General features: G+C 40.2%; 2 long non-coding RNA genes across 3 annotated transcripts in view; one reads left to right on the top strand and one right to left on the bottom strand.

Annotated features, from left to right (window-relative positions):
• Positions 1–12,614, bottom strand: part of LOC103559096 (uncharacterized) — a 54,593-nt gene extending 41,979 nt beyond the window's left edge. The window contains exon 1 of the long non-coding RNA XR_546898.2: positions 12,473–12,614. This is a non-coding gene — a long non-coding RNA (uncharacterized lncRNA). The remainder of the gene's footprint in view (positions 1–12,472) is intronic.
• LOC139080604 (uncharacterized) lies at positions 12,462–16,220 on the top strand. Of its 2 annotated transcripts, XR_011535224.1 has the most exons (4): positions 12,465–12,578; positions 14,081–14,118; positions 15,060–15,101; positions 16,086–16,220. It is a non-coding gene; the product is annotated as an uncharacterized lncRNA (long non-coding RNA). The 2 variants fall into 2 exon arrangements; XR_011535225.1 differs by lacking the exon at positions 14,081–14,118 and having other exon boundaries at positions 12,462–12,578.
• Positions 16,221–16,626: the final 406 nt, after the last annotated feature.

Genomic DNA, 16,626 nt, shown 5'->3' with positions numbered 1-16,626 from the left:
CTACCTTCTGGGAATTTACCTCTCATTCAAGGAAATAATCAGAATGCAAATAAAGATAAACACAAAAGTGTGCAGAAGTGAAACACATAGATTAGAGAAATAGTGAAACAAACTACATTACATCCTATTTTGCTGTTCTTAAAAAATGGCTCTTTTGAAGAATTTTTAATGACCTAGCAAAATACTTATGATACAATATTTTAAGCCAACAAAACACCCCAGCCAGATAACCATTTAGTGAAGCCACAAACCCAGACATGGAGCTGCCAGGTAACTTTTTTTGTGTCCCACTCTTAAATACATACAAGAGAAAACTTAAAAAAAAGATACTCCCAAATTCTATTATTAATATCATTAGTATCCATGAAACGAGAATAAGATGAGAACAAAACAGAGTTTTTGAAAATTAAAGTAATACGGTCTGACAAACTAAAAACTTAATAAAAGGTAAGAAGATAAAGTTGATGAAATACCTCAGAAAGCAGAATGAAAAGATACAAAGGTGGAATGTAAGAAAAAGAAGAAAGTTAGAGATTCTATCCAGGAAATCCAATATTCAAAGAATAGTGTGCTCTAAAAGTAGGGGGCAGGGGGTGGGGAACAGGGAAATTAGAGGAAGGAGAGGAAATTGTCGAAAGGGAAAAAAAAAAAAAATTTAGGAAAACTTCCCAGACATGAAGGATAAGAATTTTCAGGTGGAAAGGGCCTCCAAATGCCAGCTTGATGGATGAAACTTCACCCACACCAACAGCATCATCAGACACTAGGAATAAAGAGGAACAAGCTTCCAGACAGAAGAAAGTAGGTTTCACAAAAAGGATCAAGCGTAAGAATGGCAGCTAACTCCTCAACATCAGCCCTAAAAGCTGAACGGTAACTGAGCAATGTCTTACAAATTCTGAGGGAAAGTCATTTCCAAACTAGAGTTCAGCACTGTCAATTGTTTATGATGGAAATACGAAGACTTCTTCCGATATGTCGGGTTGCAACTTTGCCTCCCATTCACCCTGTCTCGGGAAGCTACTGAAGGATGTGTTCCAACAAAAAGAAAGAATAAACTCAGAGAAAGGAAAGCAAGGGGTCAAGGAGGTAGAGTGGGGTTAAAGAGAGCCAAATTCACATTTTCCATGGTGGAGAGTCCGTAGATGGAATGAAAACCAAAAACTAGGAAGTAGCAGTGTAAGCATATCATTTAGACTTATTGAGTTAAGTATGAAAACAATCAACTAAAGGAGTAAAAATCAGTTGCCTCTGGGAATGGGAAATTGGAGGTGGAGGTCAATGTTTTTTATGACAGGCCTTGGAGAGCTATTTGACTCTATAAACCATGTACGTGTGGAACTTTGATAAAAACAAAAATTAAATTTAAAAATTAAGGTACATAATATCATTGCTCATTGAAGGAAGCCATATTAATATGATTTGAATATGTTGCTTTCTGATGATCTAACTTTAAATAGAAATAGCACTCAGAGAACCTAGGAATAGCTGACATATATCCTTGATACAGTCTCTCACAAATATCAGGTGTCTCAAAGGAGCCTTTGGCAAGCGATGGGTTGCAGTCAATGGATGCGTGAAACTCTGGAAGTGCCTGAAGAGCTGGTATTCTGTGATGTGGATGGAAGGGCTTCCAGTGAGCCTGGAAGCCAGCTATATAAGGCAGAAGTGTCCTTCTCTTGTGCCACATCAAGAATCGCTGTGTCCTCGGACAGATTTTGGGTCAGCATGCTTGTACAGGTGGGATGTAGGAGGAAGGGTACATGCCAGAGTGCTCTGGAACATTTTCAGAGCCATCTAGTAGCCCAGAATCTTGCTGCAGTAACACAGAAGACATTATTTCGGCCTGAAGAGCTCTAACCTGAAGGCTGCAACCCAGTGGAGCTCTCAAGATGTCAGCCACAAAAGCATTCCCAAGTATCTGAGTATCATCCCGTTGAAAAGAGTCATTTTTTTTTTTTTTTTTTTTTTTTTTTTTGAAGATTTTATTTTTTTCCTTTTCCCCCCAAAGCTCCCCAGTACATAGTTGTATATTCTTCGTTGTGGGTCCTTCTAGTTGTGGCATGTGGGATGCTGCCTCAGCGTGGTTTGGTGAGCAGTCCCATGTCCGCACCCAGGATTCGAACCAACGAAACACTGGGCCGCCTGCAGCGGAGCGCACGAACTTAACCACTCGGCCACGGGGCCAGCCCCTGAAAAGAGTCATTTTACAGCTACTTTAACCTTAAAACAGGTCTACTGAAGACAACACTCTTACTATCAATAGTTGGTGCTAAGTTGCTGCTTCCTTTTCTACTAAGCAATAGGGTCAGCTGCCTCTGAAGTTAGCACCCAGGTGAGAGAGAACATTCCAGGCCATTAGCTGAGAGGTCAGAGTTTATTCAGTTCATAGAATAACTGTTACTTAATTTAACTATAGATTAAAATAATGCGGAGCCTACAGCAAAGACTTATTTTATACTCTTTAGGACTAAAGGTTCTTTCCCCTGATTTAAGCAGTAATATTATACTACAGGTTTTGAGAAAGAATGATTAATATTCCAGGATTTGGGGACAATTTAGGTACTGTTTATGAAGCCAAGAACTGAAAGTCTGGTTATGTTTCAAAGATCCACATTATCCTTAACTACTCAATGGCGAAATAAAACAGGATGTAAGGTATTGTGGACCCATTACTCTTGAAAACTGCTTAATCTTCTCCTAAGATTTTAGGTTGAGTCCAAAAGCTTGTTGAGTAAAAAACTCAAGATCCTTGGCAGAAATAGCAGATTTCATCAGTGCCGCCTTTTAAAGATGGGTCAGATGAGCTTTTAAATCCATCTTAGGAATTTGTGTTTATAGCCTGTCTTCTGTAAGAAATTCGCCAATTAGTCTTTCGTCTACCCTATGAAGTGAGCAAAGACGATAACTACAAGTTTAATGGAAAGAGGAGCAGGCATGAGTAAGCCATTTTATTCGTCAAGCAGAAGCGTGCTATCGTCAAACAGATGCCAAACCAGCAGCCACAAGGTCCAGGTCCTCTCTTTGCTGCTTTATTTTGTAATGTTAGGCAAGCCACTCACTTCCCTCAGTTTTAAAGTGGGATGTAATGAGGCCAAGACGCGATCACGCGCCATCAAAGTAACTTACGAAGTAGAAAGTACTAGGCAAACGTTTACAAACGAACAAATGAAACGTCAGGAACTGACAAGGGAGATTGCACAGGGTTAGTCTTAAGAATTCTGGCTCTTATTAATACTACGGCTAGGGTTAGACTTAAGGGGGGGATTTCCAAATATTTTGGCCTTGTGTCATCTTATTGTTGATTTTTAAAATTTCATGCTTATGTTCTATTTTAAAAAGTTTTTTCTTTTTTTTTTTTGGTATATATATAATACACCAAATTTCCCACCAGTTGGTATACTTGTAATAGAGGAGCCCTTGGATTTGAACGTCTCGAGACTAGAATTCTGACAGTTGACTATCCAGGCAACCTAAGCACTCAGTAGTATATGCTCATAGTAAGCACTCAACAAACACGTGTCCAACGACCCCAGCTCGTGATGAAGTTCAGCCTGGAGGGTGTGTCAGGCCAACTCAGCACCTTGACACGAGAACTCTACTGAACCACACTCTGATGTCCAAATGGTACGCGTTCCAAGAACCGCGGCTGGCTTTGGCAAAAGACACAACTTCAGTTCCACTTGCCAACATTTTTATGCTTTCTTTGTTTTTCAAATTTTTCAACAGACCGCGGCAATTACTCAGTGAATTTGTTTGCTAGAACAATTTGCCCCAGTTCCACAGAAGAGGCTACTGCGGCCTCTTTTTGGTTCGAATCAACAACTTCTGTTCTTTATGTTCTGTCACCAGACGGCAAAGTAGCACAATCCCCCTGTTTTCCTTAGACAGTCTATTCTGTGTAATTATCTTTTAGACACAACAGGAAGCATGGGACTTGTTGTCAGCTCTGAGCTTCTGGGAAGTTCTCAAAACTCAAGAGGTGGTTCATTTCTGCTAAATGTTAAGATGCTTTTTCAAAACTCTTTCTTGGAAATGTGTAGCGACATCTTCTTAATTGAAAGTGGAAGTCTAGATTTAGGACAGATATAGTCATAAAGAGAGCAGTTAAATATGGATATTTCAGATTTATTAGGTTTTATGTTTATGGAGCCCTTTTTATGTTATTTGGAGGGGCAATTCTGATTATAAAAGAAACACAAGTCCATTGGAGGAACAACAGACAGAAAGAAAGAATAAAAATGCAGGAAAAAGACATTTCCTTAAATTTTACCACATGGTAGCAAGTTTAAACATTTTGGTATGTTTTTGTCCATTTTTTTCTATGTGTATTTTTATATAGTGATTACATTGTGATACAAATTTGAAGGTACTTTTTGTCATTTAACAGCTGAGAATATTTATTGCCCCATGCTATTACAAATCTTTTTGTTTGGTTGGGTTTTTTTGTTCTTTCCTTTGGTGAGAAGATTGGTCCTGACTTAACATCTGTTGCCAATCTTCCTCCTTTTGCTTGAGGAAGATTGTCCCTGAGCTGACATCTGTGCCAATCTTCCTCTATTTTTCATGTGGGATGTTGCCACAGCACGGCTTGATGAGCAGTGCACAGGTCCATGCCTGGGATCCAGACCCACAAACCCTGGGCCGCTGAAGCGGAGCATGTGAACTTAACCACTATGCCACTGGGCCAGCCCCTAAAAATCTTTTGAAATCTATTTTTAGAAAACATTTTCTGATAACAAAAGAAATAAAAATTTTCAAAAATTTTAAAAGTTTAAAATTTTTATAAAAGTATATAAGGAATAATTTTATATCAAAGTATTATAAGGAAAATAAAATTTCTCCATAATCCTACAACTCAAGGGTAATTATCATTAATACTTCGGCATATTTCGTTTCTTTTTCTTTAAATGCATTTTCTTTTACATCGCTGAAATCATACTTGTTTCATATCCTGTTTTTCTTCACTCGTGTATCTTAAGCAGTTTCCCACATGATTAAAAACTTTCTGTAAAAATTATTTCTAACGTCTGCCTACGTTACATCACACTGCTCCACCAGAATTTGCTTAGCCATTCCTTGACTCAGTCAGGGCTTTTTCCAGCAGTTTAACTCTGTCCTGAAATGATCCAGGAGTCTTGAATTTCACATTAATTTTCAATAAATAATGAAATAGCTTGAGAAATTCACATCAATAATCGAAGAAAGAAAAAAATGGGTCATTAGAGATACACAGTCAAGGTGGACTCATTCTTAACCATTGGCGCTGTGCCAGGCTCTAAATTTATGCTGCAGGCACATTTTCCAAAAGAGGATTGAGACGGTTTATGGACACTCAGAAATTAGGACAAAGTAAAAAGTGCTAACGGCAGGCCACAAATTTGATTCTGAGCAGCCAGCAGCCAAAGCAAATTAATTTTAAGATTCACAGTTTCCTTCCGACGAAAACCAAATTCGGCTCGGAAGGGCAGCATTACCTGGTATGGAGACCTCAGAGAAATCTTTACACAAGGAGCAAGACAAGGGCAGGGCATTGTGGAGTACGCACGAGTCTAGAAGAAGGGAGGTCTGGATTCAGCTTATGGTTTTGCCGCTGACGAGCAGTGCAAACTGCCTAAGTCACTTAATCACTCCACCATTTAATGGTCATTTTTAAGTACCCACTATGTGCCCCTAGAACCACAAAAGCAAATAAGAAGTTAGCGTCCTTAAGGGGCACAGATCCTGATGGAGAAGACAGGCATGGAAGCTGTTTGATTGAATACACGGTAGCAAAGTTGTAGCAGGGATAGGAACAAGGATGCGAATGGCCCCTCCGACATCCTGTGACTTTTAGGTTACCCCAGACACCAAATACCACCTCCTGCAAAATCCCATCGTGTTTGTCAAAATCAATATCCTGAATGAAGAAATATTAAAATTTTAATAGGACTGAATTGACTGACTATCAGTGAATCGACCACAACTGGGAATGGTAACTGCTTTACGTAGAAAACTGAGGACGCACGCAGGCACGCGATAGAAACATCTGTCTACTCTCGCTTGCTTTTGTCATCGCAATGTGGGTTGTTTTACAAAATCCACTCCATCAAAGAGTTGTCTTTTTAAATTGTATGCTTTATCGGAAAACCGACTCTCTCTCTCTTTCTTTCCTCTCCTATGTCTACTCATGTTCTCCTGAAAAACAGTCCAGCTGAGCTCTCCTTCCAGAACCTCCACCTTCACGCCCCTATCTTCCATGTTATTACTGCAAGTCTCCGTTTGCTGTTTCACCCTCAAGTTTAAAATATTCACATTTCTTTGGCACTTACTTTTCTTTGGTTTCTCGTATCCAGTCAATCAAGCTCTGCAACTTTTTTTCTGAAGAGCCCGTTCTGATTTTCCACTCCCCTCTGTCCTCACTGACAGTTCCCTGCCTCCGCTGGGGTGAGCCCTCATTTGGGATCCTCTGGTATCTTCCTCACGTCCTTCTCTGCTTCTATTTCCTGCACCCCCTTCTAATTATCCCAGGAATCTTTACATCGTTAGCATCTACGGTGATTTAATTCTTAGAATTCCTTTAATAACTCTGCCATTTTCCAGAGCAAATGACTCATCTGGTCTTAATGGAAAACTACCAAGACTCTAATCAGGATTTTCCATCCAAGGAGGTTTTATTTCACACACTCTCTCTTTTCACACAATCTTCGTCTCTCAGGCCTGAGACCCCTCATGGGTCGCTACGATTTCCTCTCCTCTTTTAAGACTCAGAATCCCAATTATCCAGGGATCCCTCAATATTTCACTTTGCATTTTCTTAACACCATACTCCAGGTATGTAAGCCTTTATTTGTTTCTCATATACACATTTATTTGCTTTGCTCTCCCACTAAGTTGTGTGTCCTGAGGATCGGGACCTAGGGACCACGTCTGTGGTATACACTAATGGGGGTGGCAGACATTCCCCAGGTGACAATTTCTGTGCTTTCCTCTCCCTCCTCTGGCTCTGGCTAAGTCGTCTGAATACAAGTGGTCATCTTTTAGGATCTTGTTTTTCTGATCACAGGATTGGCTAAGGGGTAGGCTTGTAAAACAGCCTGAGCCAATCACAAGAGTCCACTCCTTAGACTACAGTGACTGGTCCACTGAGGGACATGTGACCCAAATGGGGCCAGAATCCAGTCTCAAGAGTTGTGAGAGAAAAGCCATTTTTCCCCTTCGTGTATAGGAGCTGTAAGAATGACAGCCTGGACCTGCCGGGCATGACATCTCCCACCAGAGAAAAATGCTCTGGGAGGATGACCGAGAAGCAGACAGAGAGTTCTTTGTTCATTTTTCTTCTTGCCACCTCAAGATTTAATTATTCAACTATTTATTCAAGTCTGATCGCTACCCCAGTATCCTTCCAATAAACCTCCTCCCCTTTTGTTTCATCTGGTTTGAGTTGGGTTTCTGCCATTTACAACCAAGAGGGTCCTGATTCATATAATATTTAAAAAATATATATATAATTTTTTTTTGGTGAGGAAGATTGGCCCTGACTTCTCATCTGTTGCCAATCTTCGTCTTTTTGCTTGAGGAAGATTTGTCACTGAGCTAACACCTGTGCCCATCTTCCTCTATTTTGTATGTGGGATGCTGCCACAACATGGCTTGATGAGCAGTATGTAGGTCCTCGCCCAGGATCCAAACCCACAAACCCGGGGCTGCCGAAGTGGAGCATGCGAACCTAACCACTATGCCACTGGGCCGGCCCTAAGCTATATTTTGAAATCCTTGTAGCAAAGACCTGTAAAATGATAATCCCTATATATGGCATGCCATATATATCATATTATCATATCTGGCCACTCATCTTAGCCCAAAAAAAGATACAGAAGAAAAATTTTGTTGCCAAAACTCAAAACAGTGATTTCTTTATCTTACATGACAAATGCGTACAGAATGCTTATTTTGAGCAAGGCATGGTGCTAAAAATTTTGCTCGTTTGCTCCTCCCAACAATCCTCTGAGCTAGGTCCTATTATTATCTCCGATGAGGAAACCAAAGCCCAGAGAGGTGGAGTAATTTGCCCCGGGTCACAGAGTGAGTGGGTAGTGAAACTGGAAGGAATTCTTCAACTTTATCAGGCATCAGAACGACTGGGGTGTGTGTTAAAAATGCAGATTCCTGGGACCTATTAATTCAGAAACAGACCAAGAAAAGGTAAGATTACTCTTTAGATTTTTTTTACATTTGCCAAATATTCTTATCTCTCATCTGCAGCCTTTAGTGATTTTAAATTTGGTTGGGAGTACGTTTCATCTTTGATTTTGTAATAGAATGAGATTCTGCCACATGTGGATCTGATATTTAAATTACACTGACCTTGCTTCAATAAATAATACCAAATATATACCCTTCAGGCATTCACGAGAGATCTTAATCTGGAACTGACTGCCACCCAGCTCATTGCAAAGGAATTGTGGAAACAGACATTTGAGAAAGACTTGACCAAGGAACACGCTTATGATTTAATCCTTTGGCTTTTCTTATTCTGTCACTCAAACAAAATAAATCCACCGCAAATCCGTGCTTGGACTTTGTTAGTTTGGTTCTCTGTGGAAATGCCTTGAGCATCTCTCCCCATTAACTAGCTCCCATTTGAAGCTCAGCTGACAGCAGTCTGGACACGGCCCCCACCAGGCTTCTGAAGCCGCTGACACTGAGGTCACCTGCAGCCACCTGGAGACCGTATGATTATCAGATTCAGGAGGCGTTCAGAGCCAGTCCAGCTCAGTCTAAATCCTGCTTCTGTCATCTCCTGGCTCCAGGACCTTGCTGAACCCCTCTATGCTACTTATTGTTCTTATCTATAAAATGGGGATCAGTAGGGTACCAACATCCCGGGGTAACTGTGTGGAATGAGTGAGGTGACGCTCATCAGCTGATTAGAACAGCGCACACAGTAGGTGTTCAACAAATGCTATTCGCCAGAGTATAAGCTCCATCAAGGGCAGGCTCAATGTTTGGCTCATGACCGTGTCCTCCGTGCCTGACATACAGTAGGTACTCAGATATAAATGGAACGAACCATTAACTCCCAATCCAATAGCATTTCAGGTCCTTTCTCATTGGACCCAACTGTGACACATGATCCCTCATAGAGTGACCTCATGCCAGGCAGTGTTCTAAGCACTTTACAAATATTAACTCATTTAACCCTATAACAATCCTATGAGACAGGTACAATTATTGGGTGCATCTAATACTTGATGAAAATGAGGAACAGAGATATTTAGTAATTTGCCCAAGCTTACGCAGCCAGCAAGAGCAGAGCTAGGACTGAAACCCAGGCAGTCTGGTTTCACAGTCTATCCTTTAACCTGTGTTTGCCGCTAGTCATTTCTTCCTTGTTGAAACTCTCTTCCATTGGCTTCCATGGAAACATCCCCTTTTAAGCTCTCGGACTCCCCTCCACAGGTTCTCTTCTTTCTGCTCATCACTGAAGCAGAGAAGACATTTCCCAGAGCTCTGTCAAGGTCAAGGCCTTTATTTACTTTACTTGCTCCCGAGTCGATGGCTTCTATTTCCATCCTACTCTGATGATTCTCAAATCCATACCTCTGTTCCAGACACCCTTCCTAAGGCTCAAACTTCTGTGTCCACTTGCTCACTGGACCACACTCACATGCAACATATGCAAAATAATAAAGGTACTATTTTGCCCATCAAAGATGCCTTTTTTCCATTTAATTCTCTCTCTTAGGAAATCGTACCACCACGCACCCATCACTGAAGCCAGCAATCTAAGACGCATCCATAACTCAGCTCCCTCCTTTGCCCTCCATGTGCATCAGCACCCATGTCTATTGAGGGTGCCTTCCAACCATCGCTGAATTCTCACAAGAATGTCCTTGATTTTAATTCCCTTCCCCTGACGATAGCTTCCTAACTGGCTGTCTGGCCTCTAATCTGTGCAGCTTCAATCCATCTCCCTCATTGTTACCAGAGTTACTGAAAGAAGAAACTCATGACATCACCTTTCTCTTCATGGAAGATTCAAACTCTTCCATGATGCCCTTTTCCTGGAGAGAAATACCTGAATTCCTTGATGTGATATGCAAAGGCTTTCACTATCTGCTCCTCTCCCGCCTCTGGTTTCATCACCGTCCCCTCTCTCATGGGAAAACCACCTGCTCTAGCAATCCGCAGCTCCTTGCAGGTCCTCTGGAGAGTTCTGTGCTCTCACAAAGCTGTGCTTTTTCAGAATCTCTCTCTGAAGTGCCCTTTCCCAGCTGTCTCCCTGATCACTCTTCCTAATCCTTCAAAAATCACATCTTCAGAAAAGTATCAAACAAATGCGCAACAAAAAAGAGGCAATCACTTCGATTTTAGCTCCCCTTTCACCATCATGCACTTGCCCGGGCACAATTATTTGTTCCATTGTATAAACTACTTATGTGTCTTTTACTCTACTAATCATAATGAATACATATTTATTTAAATATATTATAAACTCATTTAAAAAATAAATTTACTTTAAATAAAGTCATCTTTTTTGTTCAAATTTATTGCAGTTTTTATGTTAAATCAAGGAATCAAGGGAAAAACCCACAATCTTATCCCCAAATCAAACTAATATTTTATTTGTCCACCTTATATTTTGACCTTTATCCGTGTGCAGATCCTGTTTCCTATATTGATTGGCAGATGCTCCCTAGAATTTTATATTCCACCTCTTCTGTTGACAAGGTCACCCTCGTTTTTCTAGTTTGCTTCCATTTCTCTGGTTTCTGACTTACCTCCTCTCCCTCTTGTCCTTTCCACTAGGAAACCAGTGACGACAGTTTGGTGTGTTATCTTTCCACACCTTTCTCCTGTTTAAACAGTTATATCTGGGGAGGGGGAAGGGGGTGCTGTCATTTTTGTTTTACAAAAATGAGAATACATAACACATGTGTCTTTTCCTCTTGCTTTTCTCATTCAACAATGCATAGAAGTCTCTTCATGCTAATAAACATAGCTCTACCCCGTTCTTTCAGCTGCCTCATATCACAAGTGATGGAGATGCCACCATTTGCTCTGCCATTCCTGCACTGAAGGGCATTTGGGTCCTTTCTGCTTCTCTCCTGCCACACGCAGGGCTGTACCAAGCAGCCTCAAACATACACAGCCTTGTACACTAGTGCTTTTGTTTCTAGGGGGTTTAGCCCCTCAGATGGGAACTGTTTCTAGAAGGTAGGTTGGAGCATGATTTATAAATAAATAAAAGCACACAGCATAGCGCCATACATTCAGGGAAGTTCACTAAAGGATGATAATGAGAAGGATATTTGGCTATGCGGTTACCTAGCAGCCTGTTGATGGGAAAAGATATGTTTCCCAGCAACTAGCAAGTATATATCTTCAAATGAGAATTCGTAAGGAAACTACAAAAGACAGAACCTGGCCCATAGCAACTGAGAACCGTTGCCGCAAAGCCTGTTTTCTGTTGTATTTGCTAGTCCATTTTAGACACGTAGAGAACCAGGGCTACCTGAAGCCTTCTCCGTGGACACTGAGTCCCTGACCTGCGCAGCTAATCAAACTGCAATACGCTTTCAAGAAACCCCAGCTTTGATACATCTCACCAGTTGCATTGTCTTGAAGCCGGTGACTTGAGAGTTACGAAGGTGTCTATTTAAGGCAGTGTGTGTGACAGAGCATTATCTTAGGAGTCAGAACAGTAATCCTTGGCTCTGCCAACTTGTCAGCCTCGTGGCGCTTTGAGCAAGCCTCAAAATCCCCATATAAAAAATAAAGCTAATAATACTCACGCTGCCTCCTTTGCAGTATTGTAGTGGGGAACAAACGGAATTATGTAAATGAAAGCGCTCTGAGAGAGCTATACACATATTAGCATTGTTCACATTACTCTGACTTTTCAGTAGACAATGTACCGTGTATGGCGGCACCTTTCCTGTTCTTTGTATCGCCAGGAAAGAACATATTACCACTTAAAAGAAGATTGATTTTGTAGCAGTCATGAAGTGCACGGTGAAAGTACAGAACAATCAGTATAAAAGTAATAGACTAGACGTCAGCCACGGACTCTATCTGCAGATATCCTTCAACGGACTTCTAGAACAGTGAAAATATTTACAGAGCTGCCCCAGGGTTTTTAATGTTTCACAGATAAATGAGAATAAAATAACAGAGGAGGATTTTTCTCCCCTCTTGCCCTTAAGTTTCTATTTTTAACTCCTATACAGTATCAGATGTAATATCCTGGTGTTCTTTCCCCAGCCCTGGCTCCTGCCCATAAAATACACACATGCTGCAAGAATCCAGCTACGTGGGGGAAGGCTTCCTGCCCAGTTACAGTTATTCTTACTGGGACTAAAACACTGAGAAATTGGTACCTCTCTAGATCAATACTCCACACGTGTTATGGATGGACATGTCTATGGATGGAGTAGCAGAAAGCACCTAATGGACACGAGGGATCGCTCGGGACAGAAACGTGGCGTACCTGCAGGGTTCCCTCTTTGGCAGGACAGAATGTTGGTATAAGGAGTTGCAGAAATCCCAGTGCCAGTTGAAGTTTGGCAGTTGGTTCCTTCCAGCTGTTCTTAAAGGTATTGTCTCCGCAGGGATTAAAAGGGGCTCAGAGTGATGGCTTATGATTTTTACGTTTAGCTGTGTTTTGATTCTTCCCTTTGGAAAATAGAGCAAATGGGATGTCTATCCAGTAGTAAAGGCTTTATGGAGCTCTGTAGAGTTTGATCTCAATGATTGCAACCATCAATAGCTGGTAAAATCAGTGGGGAAAAGTCATGACGTGTGAAGCATACAACTGGATTAACTGATTATTATTACGAATGTCTTACCTCTCATCTGGTTCTGGTGCCATCAGGTAGACAACCCCAGAGAAACAGTGGTGGAGATTCTCAGAGTGATTTCAAGTTTCAGACTGTTTCTAGGTCTCTAGAAGTCCTCATTTGGGGGCTTGCTTATCATGCTCTTAAGTGTGAAGAAAAAGGAGAAAGAGAAAAAACTTTTGAGATTGAAGCTGCCTTTATTTAAAATCCTTTTTCAGTCTAGATCCTTCTTTGAAAAGGGAGACTTGCTGTTGATCATTTTCCATTCCTTTAAAGGGTTAAATGTACTAAAATTTAAAATGTGTAACAAGTAACATGGAAGGGCAGTAAATAAAAATATTAGGACATACTCCATGTTCTTCTCCCTTTACCGAGACGTGGGGAAAAATGTGATCTTTTTTAACTGTCTTTTCTTTTAGAGAAAACTGAATTTACAAAATAGAGGGTAGGAGTGATTATACACGTTATACAAGGCTCTCTGACTTTCAAAGGATCATATAGATTTCACGGAAAAAGCCGAGTTTCTTAACATATAGAAATCATAGTGCATATTGTTCAATATACAGGAAATTGTATTGTCAGGAACTCATCTCCTGCACAGAGCAAAATACTCCTATCTCATAAACAGAATGAAAATTCGAGTGATATCTCTTAATTTATATTATCTATATAACACAATATGAAGTGCAGAATTAGCAATGACTAACGGAAGGAGGACTGTTAATTATCTCATAGTTTTTTCATAAATCAGAGAAGAAATATTTTTCTCTTGAATTATCTAGAATAGGGGCCAACAGCCTATAAAATGAGTACCAAGTAAGCAACTTGAATTCACCCTGTACTGTGTGGATCTTGACAAGGGCAACCTGAAGGAGGGAATTGAGTGTTAATACTGGGCTTTGGGACATCAAACATACACAGTGAGAAAACTCTCACTATACTAGAATTTTTTAAAGTTTATGATCAAAATGGAAATTTTTGGTTGTTCCAAAGCTCTTTATTAATCTTTCTTATTAATACAAATGCATGTACTGCAATAGTTTTCGGTTCTGAAATCATATAGATAGTAGTATTGAAAACTAATAAGATTAATTGTAACAAATGTACCATCTTATATAAAATGTTGATAATAGAGGAAACTGGATGTGAACTCTTGGTATCTTCTCAACTTTTCTGTTAATCTAAAATTGTTCTTAAAAAAAATAAAGTCTTCTAAAAAAGAAACTAACAGGAACGAAACTCCTTTTTGTTTTATTCAGTGTCCTTGTTCTAAGATTGTTTCCATTATCTGTAAGATGTAAGTACTCAGAGGTAAAGCAAATATTAAAATATTCCTGTAATATTTTCCTTGAAAATATCCTATTACTTAACTATTTGAACCATTTCTGGATCTTAGTCCAGATGCCCATTTAATATTTGGTTTATTAGTACCTAACAAGAATAGTACAATGTAGATTTTTATTTCTTCTGTAAGGCAAAAACACATAGAAAATTTCGTGCTCCCTATTATCTCTAATAAGGTTAAACCATATCAAAAATTTAAGATTTTAAATTTAAGAGTGAGACTTAATTTATATTTTACAATTAACTAAGTATTTTCTAAAGCTAAGGACTAATAAATAGCAGGTCTTTGAGACTTTTATTATATATAAGATACAATAAAAATGTGTACATTTTTACAACAGCTGATAATGTGAAATATTATCTTAACTTGAACTGGCTTTTAAAATATTATTTAAAAACTATTTATGCTTATTACCTTAACTTTATTCTTTTAGCTGTTTTACACTTTAACATTAAAAATTTTTTTTTACCCCATTGAAGCCTGTAACAAGTATATTCTAGTTGCTGCAACCTAACACAGTGCTGAGAAATACTGATGCTTAGTCTATTTCTATGACTACTTTGATGACATTTTCTGAGTTTAATTTTTTCACTATGCAGCTATCTTTCAGAGACTGGCATATTGATTTTTCTAATTAATATTCTATGTATCTGAGACAGTATTTTTATTTTCTATTTCCCAAGAAGGGAACAGCACATCCACTCTAAGTGATGTGCGGTTATGTTATCTTATAAATGCTCAAGGTACAGCTTCTAATGTTGAAAAATAGAAAAATAAATTGACCTTGATGAAGTGTGTCTTCTTTTGTCTGTTCCCAGGAAAGTTTATTTCAGGTATTTCTACTGCGGAAATGATTAGCGTTAACAGCCTTTCCCCTCCATTTTATTTTACAGGGTCTCTTCATCTTCCTGATATATGGGGTGTACCACACAGAGGTAAGTCGGCTTGGAGTATCTCAAGGCTGACAGAGTGAATGAGAGAAATGACAGGTTTCTTATCTTGATAACTGAGGAACAAAGTTGGCTTTTCATATGAGTGTCCCACTGCCCTTCATGCATGAACTAGCTTATATGCATCCAGCTTACCATTAAACACTGACACCCTGAATAAAGGGACAGCCTCATTTCTCACAGGCATTGACTAATATTTTACAACTGCCCTAAGTTTTTGAATTTTCAGTCTTTCTTTTAACACTTCACCATACTTGACAGTATTAAAGTTTCACAGTTTAAGTGGCAGAATGCCTATACGTAGTTGCATGGAGTTAGAAAAATACTAATATTTCTTATCTCAAAATGCTCGTTAAATATTGTCCTTCTTTTGAGCAGGCTCAGAGAGGCCTATAAGGATTCGTTAATAACCTTTATGGTTTCAATTGTGAAATTTCTCAGAAAAGCCATTTATTATTTAATTATGAGAAGTTATTTAGCTAGAAATATTGTGAGAAAATTGACTTATTTCATTAAGAAAATGTACTATGTAAATAAATTATTGTCACAGTTCTAGCTCTTTCATGAAGAAATGTCTGTGATTTATAGATACTCTTTGTGATAGTTGCTGGTTTAGATTTTTCCATGCCTAACAGGAAAGTGAGTGCCTTGTGTACATTACACACTCAATAAATATTTGATTTTTGTTGCTCTAACTTTGATTTCAAGGTTGTACTGTGTAATTTTCCCTTAAGAGAAAAACTGGTAACTCTGCACGCGTTTCTCAGTAGGTAGTCTTACTAGGGGAGGGCAGAGTGGATCCTAGCATAGATCCCAGAAGGGCCTGGTGGTCAATTTCTCAAAAATAACACGAGAGGCCAGGCGGCAATACAACGTGGCAAACAGCCTCATTAGCCAGCCTGAGCAGGTATGTGGGCATTTAAGTAACATCTGATGATGATGAAGCCTGTGTGTGGGCGTGTTTTACAGGGCTGCCGCACCTGGATTACACGCGCTTTCCTTTTCCAGTAGCCTTCAGGTAGGTTGGCAGCAACACAACTTTTTTTTTTTTTTGCAACGGTACCTGTATTGCGGTTTCAAAGTAGGCTATTCCTATAAATGCCAAGGACACGTGCCCATTATGACAGTGTTTCCAACCTCAGAGGGATCCCAGCTGCAATCTGTTTTAAGAAACATTGAGCATTTGAAGCTTAAGGCTTTTAGGCAGAATCCAAAGCGCCCCCAGTCACCCGCTTCTGGGTCCGGATTTTGACTCAACACCCGGACTGCACACCGCAAAGCCGAGCAAGCCGCCCCCGCACCCCGCCCCTGCCCAGGCCTCAGTTTCCCCATCTCTCCCTCCAGCCCCTTTCCCCGCAGCACTGCCCCGCGTGTCCACCCGCCGGCGCGGGGCGGGAGGGTGGGGTTCCGCCACCGGAGCGCCTCACCCACGTCCCCCCTCCTTGGGCGCGGCCCACCAATCGTGGAAGCCTCTCTCCCCGTGGCGGTGGGTGGGGGCTTCCGAGGCCCC

This window comes from Equus przewalskii, chromosome 31 (assembly GCF_037783145.1).
Source record: "Equus przewalskii isolate Varuska chromosome 31, EquPr2, whole genome shotgun sequence".
In the NCBI taxonomy this organism is placed as follows: Eukaryota; Metazoa; Chordata; class Mammalia; order Perissodactyla; family Equidae; genus Equus; species Equus przewalskii.
The sequence above is the reverse complement of the archived record's forward strand: the minus strand, read 5'-3'. Positions and strand labels throughout refer to the sequence as shown.